Source organism: Pongo pygmaeus, chromosome 16 (assembly GCF_028885625.2).
Source record: "Pongo pygmaeus isolate AG05252 chromosome 16, NHGRI_mPonPyg2-v2.0_pri, whole genome shotgun sequence".
NCBI lineage: Eukaryota > Metazoa > Chordata > Mammalia > Primates > Hominidae > Pongo > Pongo pygmaeus.
In genome coordinates this window covers 21,020,528-21,027,206 of record NC_072389.2, presented here as the reverse complement: position 1 = coordinate 21,027,206, position 6,679 = coordinate 21,020,528, and positions in this window count along the sequence as shown.

The window sequence follows — 6,679 nt, the reverse complement described above, 5'->3', positions numbered from 1 at the left end:
GAAATTACATCTCCTGGTTAAATGACCTCTGAGATTAGTTTCTAAAGTAAGATGTATTTTGACAGGAAATTTTAACTCATTTTATTTTCAAAATACATATAGTGACCATAAATCTAATTTTTGAAGAATATTCTTCAGAGTCTTATAGTAGAAAATATAGCCTTGAGTGCTGTACTCTCCATCGCTTTGGAAAACATCATTTTAGTTGAGCAAAATACTTTTAATAGTGAGGTATTGACGTGACCCTTGGCTGTTATTGTGTAATCATGTCATGTAATTTTCTGTTCTTTGGAAAGTGATGAAATCAGTTCACAGTGATGGAATGGGCTGCTTCTTTTCAGTCCTAAACTTTTCATACACAAATCATAATTATTAATTGGAACTAATTCCAGATCATGCATTTGAATGCCAGTTTTCATGTGAATGCCAATTTTGTCCCTTATTCTCACCTTGAAAACATAACTTGCTCTACAATATTAGGAAGAAAGCGTGAGGCTGTAGTGTGTCTTCTCAGTTCGTATGTTGGATAAATCTGGCCAACAGTTTGTTTATTTAATTATTGATTGAAATATTATTTATTGGATGCTGTTGCACATCAAAAACTAGTGGTAGAAACTAGGAATTTAAAATGTAAGTGGGCTTAATCCTGTCCACAGAAACCTATAGTAGTGAGGGAGAGTTGTGGTAAATGCGGTGGGAGAGAGATACCTATGGGAATAGGCCTGGGAGGGGCTCCAGCCTAAAGGATGGTTTTCTGGGGGAGGTGGGCCTATAAGAGTTAGAAGACCAGAAAGTGGAAATGGAGGAGAAAGAGAAAGTAGAAGGGAAGAAAGAAGAGGGTAGAAAAGAGGATGTTTTAAAGTGATTCAGCTTCTTTCGTAAGTGAGGTATATCTGTTGTTAACTATATTTGGGAAATACAATATTTGAATTAATCTCTTAAACCATAGTAGCAAAGCTTTCCAATAGATTCTGAGTAGCATCATCTTGCTTCTGAACCAGGGACATTCTGAAGATTGATTCATTAGGAGTTCTATGGACTTGAAAGTCAATTTTTATGCAATAATTTACAAGTTAGGACAACTTTAGCTTTGTATAATGAGTAACTTTAAAAAAATCAGATATTCCTGAAAATATATTGCATGCAGTATGGTTAATTCTACAACTTAATAATATAGATTGCTGGTATTTTATTTATCATCTTGAATCCCAGAATCCTTAAAAGTGAACTATTTTTAGAGGTGAGAGGGCAGATCAACAACTGCCATAGAAAAAATAGTTTTCGCTTATTGAAAGGAGGTGGTCAGCCCCTTTAGCTTATCCTAGTAGCTCTGCAACTTCTTCCTTCTACCTGTGTGCTGCAAACCTATGGCTCTTTTTCTGATGTAGTAAAGAATGCATTTGCTTCTGCTGGGTTTCCACATACATGCCTGTTTCAAAACCATGTAATTTTTGCACACTGCTCCCTGCCCTTTTAGTATGATGACATGACATATATTTCTACACTCAGAATTACCAGGGCTTTGTGTCTGACTTTCCAGGCTTGTTTATCCCAGACACTGCTCTATAGAGGCACTGTCCTTCCTCAGAAGGCTGCCTTGGAAAGAAAAATATGTGAATTTGCATCCATTGCCTATAAACCACACATGGTTTGATAGCTCTATGAACATTTAAAAATATATTTTATACCTTCTAGTGTTTTTTTATATCTAGCCAAATTCTATATTCAGAGGTTTTTTTGGCCACACCTCAGTAAGTAACATCATTAAAGCTTGTATATTCTGTTTGAATTATTGGAGGTTTAGAGCCTTGCCGGCTTACTGCCCTTTAATGTATACTCGTGAGTGTCCATAGAACACAGATTGAAAAGAGTTGCTTTAACTCAAAGAAATACGAGTTTCTAATAGAACTTCAGATACCTTCAAATAATGGCTATTGAGCTTTAGATTGAGGTAAACCTCCAAAAATTACATAATTTATAAAAATCTTTTTATGCTTAATATCAGTTGTGGTACATTATGATGCCTGTATCAGAAGAGAGTGGTTATTTTTATTTTACTAACTCTGATATACACAAAATGATATCATATGATCATGGAATATTAGAGCTATTATGGGACTAAGAAATAATTCATACCTTCAATGTAAAGATGAGAAAAGTGAGGGAAAAAATTGTAAAGGATATTGTTCGCTGTCTCACAGAGTAGAGGCAAAGATGAGTCAGGCATTGAGATTTCTTTATTCTCCCTTCCAGTATATGAAACTGGCACTTAATTATAATCTTTTAAATGCTGATTACTTGTATCTTTCAACGGAGGTTTTTTGGATCAATAATTGTTTGAAAGTTACAACACTACGGGCCGGGCGCGGTGGCTCATGCCTGTAATCCCAGCACTTTGGGAGGCCGAGGCAGGTGGATCACGAGGTAAGGAGATCAAGACCATCCTGGCCAACATGGTGAAACCCCATCTCTACTAAAAATACAAAAATTAGTTGGATGTGCTGGTGGGCACCTGTAATCCTAGCTACTTGGGAGGCTGAGGCAGGAGAATGGCTTGAGCCTGGGAGGCAGATGTTGCAGTGAGCCAAGATCACGCCACTGCACTCCAGCCTGGTGACAGAGCAAGACTCTGTCTAAAAAAAAAAAAAAGAAAGTAAGTTACAACACTAGTATTTGGTTGAGATACCATGACTCTCTTTCAAAGGTTAACGATGCTTAACCTTTGATAACCAATGATAATTAATATCATTAATTGATGATAATTAGTATCATTAAATTGATAATAAAACCATCACTATATCTCTGACATCCATGCTTTTTGCCAAATCCACCTGAAACCTATAGAACAACCCGGGGCTATTTTACCCCTCAGGTGACTCAGGTGACATTTGCTAATGTCTGGAGTCATTTCTGGTTGTCACAGCAAAGAGTTTTCTGATTCAAACTGTCAATAACATCAAGGTTGATAAACCCACTAAAGGGATTTAATGCTGCCCTCTGCAACACCTATATGTAATAAAAGACAGGTTTCCTATACTCATTGAAAAGAAGTCTGATCTTCCCTATTCTATTGTATTTCAAACGTTTAGGATTGTCTCTAGATTACAGTATGTCATATTTTCATGAAGAGCTTCAAATATTCTCATCTATATTTTATAGAATTTGATCCTCTTCCTTTTTGTTCAAAGGTCTATTTTAAGAAGTCTAACCTCACACGAATGCCAGTGCTTTTCCTTTGTGACTTTTCAAGCTTCATTTGTTAGATATGTCTCTAGATATATAGAAAAAAATGTGATTGTTGTATTTTAGATTCCACCATTGATCTATACAAGAAAAAAATTGTTTTGTGTTGTTTGCATTTCCTGGTATTTATTTGTGTTTGGGGCTCTATCCTTATTAACTATTAACAATTCATGAGATGATGAATAGTAATTTTTTATACATTGAAGAAATATTGAGTGCGGGAAATAGAAGCTAGACACATAACTGCCCCTTTGGAGTTGAGCCTTCTGCAGGATACTCATAAGTGAATTTATAAACAAAATGTGATATGATAATAAAGAATATGGAAGGCATTACAAATTGACATAAAAGGGCCTATAATCAAGGCTTGAGCAATCAGGTGAGGTCTGAGCTGACCCCTGAACAAGTACATGGAGGTAAGTATTGCTTCTGGCAGAAAAAATGTTTTAAACACATCTCATTTAGAGACAAGATACAGCCAGTGCCCCAGAGGTACTGAATACTGTAAACAATTGTAGCACGATGATAGGTATTTGTGTATGTAAACAGACCTAAACATGGAAAAATACAGTAAAAATAAAATCCAAAAGGTAAACAAAAAATACACCCACATAGGGAACTTACCATGAGCGGAGCTTTCAGGACTGCAAGTTGCTCTAGGTGAGTCAGTAAGTAGTGAGTGAATGTGAAGACCAAAGACATGACTGTACACCACTGTAGACTTTATACACACTGTACACTTAGGCTACACTAAATTTAGAAAACATTTCCTTTCTTACGTAAAAAATTAACTTTGCTCACTGTGACATTTTTACGTTAGAAACATTGTTTTAATTTTCCTTTCTTTATATTCTTACTTTAAAAGCTTTTTTCTAATTTTAAAAAATTATTTTTGTTTATATTTTTATATTGTTAAAAACTAGGACTCAAACACACACAGTAGCCTAGGCGGACACACGGTCAGGATCGTCAATATCACTGTCTTTCACTTCCACATCTTATTCCATTGAAAGCTCATCAGGGCCAATGACATGTACGGAGCTTTCATCTCCCATGATAACAGGACCTTCTTTCCAAATACTTCCTGGAGATCCCAGGTGTCACTTTTTTAGAAATGTGTACATGGTGGTTCACTTATTGTTTTTTTCTCTTATAGATTTGCTTATAAGCAAATAATGCATCATGAACATTTCTCTCTATTAAGGAAAATCTTTTGCTGTTGGTGTCCATGTTTTAAAACTTTTTATGGAGCTTGTTGAGCTCTGCAAAAGCTTCACCCATCACTGTGTATTTTCTTGGGACTTCGTCTTCTCTTTTTAGGTTTATTTACATCAGCCTCACCATAAACATGTGAATAATGTTTGAGCTGTAATGATACTGCAGCTAGGACCTCAACAAGCAACAGGAATTTTTCAGCTCCATTGTAACTTTAAGGGACCCACTGTGGTATATGTGATCCATCGTTAGCCAAACATTGTTATGTGGGGCATGCCTATACTTTTATGAGATAATACAGAACTTGGAGAGCTTCATTTCAGATATTTTCATTATGAAACATTTGCTGAGTGCCTACTCTAGGACAAGCACCATTCTAGGCTTCAGAACAACAGCACCGAATCAAACCACTGCAGCCTCTGTCGTTGTGTAGTTTACATTCTAGAGTGGTAGTTATTAGTATTATTCATCTATATATGCAACTTTTCATTAACAGTTTTCACCCTTGTGTACCGTCAGAATGGTAAGTACAAGTGTTTTCATGGACTGAGCAATGTATGAAATGATAAATTAATGGCTTTTTAAAAAATTATAGAAATAATAAGTTGATATTAAACTAAAAGGTGTCTTTAAGAACTTTGATACTCAGTCTCTAACTTTTCAAGTTATTCTTTTGGAGTTTCTCTTTCTCATCTGGGGGTATAATGCTTGATGTGGATGAGACTTTATACTGGAAGAATTTTATTTCTTTTTTCATTTAAAATACCATAGTTGATGTGGCAGATACATTGATCAGCAGCACTTAGAGAAGGGTAACATTTTAAATCAGCATGGAAAATTAAGGTACATCTTAGAAAAGTGATTACTCTGCCCTTATACCAAGACACAAGAAGACTTTACACTGGCATTGCAGCATGCAAAGATTTACAACAGCTTTCATTGGTTTAGATGCGGCTAAAGAATTAACAGATGATTGGTTGGCGTTCTCAAAATGGAAAATTTAACAAAGTTCTAGAAAGGTAATCAAGTTATTGTCTGTATATTCCTCACACCTCTGAATGATGAGTGTGCTTTCCAACATCAACATTCATGAAGTTGACTTTGAAATATGTAACTTAAAAGAATTTTACCCTTCTTTGAAACCTTATTTAAAATGTCCTGATATCAGCTTAGTCCTGTTAGAATAAAAAATAAAGTCATTCAAGAAATTTACACTAGAGATAACCATTTCTAGGTCATAACGTTTTATTGGATACAATCAGAAAATGTGGTGTGGTTGGCAAACCCTACATTGGGTTTTGAAATTACTGTGCTACCAGTATGTTCCAGCCAATGAGAACCTTTCAGCCATGAACTTTTATTGATTTGTGTTCCTCAGAGTAACATAAATAGCTTTCCTTAAGTCTTCCAGTTTTACTATGGTTATTTTTTTTTCCCTGAAATCTCTGCTGTTGGAGGTTTATCCATTTATTTATTTATTTATTATTTTTTGAGACAGAGTCTCACTCTGTCGCCCAGGATGGAGTGCAGTGGCGCGACCTCGGCTCACTGCAGGCTCCTCCTCCCCAGTCCATGCCATTCTCCTGCCTCAGCCTCCCGAGTTGCTGGGACTACAGGCGCCCGCCACCAAGCCCGGCTAATTTTTGTATTTTTAGTAGAGACTGGGTTTCCCTGTGTTAGCCAGGATTGTCTCCATCTACTGACTTTGTGATCCGGCTGCCTCAGCCTCCCAAGGTGCTGGGATTGCAGATGTGAACCACCACGTCCGGCCTAGAAGGTTTATTCATGCACTTACTCCATGGCTTTCCAAGCCCTTCATGGTTTGAGCTTGGAATTGGTAGCAATGTTCTATGAGCAAGCAGGAAAAAAAGAGGTGCTATAACCAATTATTCTATAAATACTTATAGTATGGAGAGTTCTGCAATCACAACAATACATTTTAGCTTTTTCAGAACAAATAAAGATATTGAAAATTTCTTCCTTTTCTATTTTTATTTTCTGTGGGTACATAATAGGTATATATATTTACGGAGTATATGAGATATTTTGGCACAAACATGCAATAGGTAATAATGACATCATGGAAAATTGGGTCTACATCCCCTCAAGCATTTATCCTTTGTGTTACAAACAATCCAATTAAACTCTTAGTTATTTTAAAATATACAATTGAACGCTTGACTCTAGTCCCCGTGCTGAGCTATCAAATACTATAATAGGT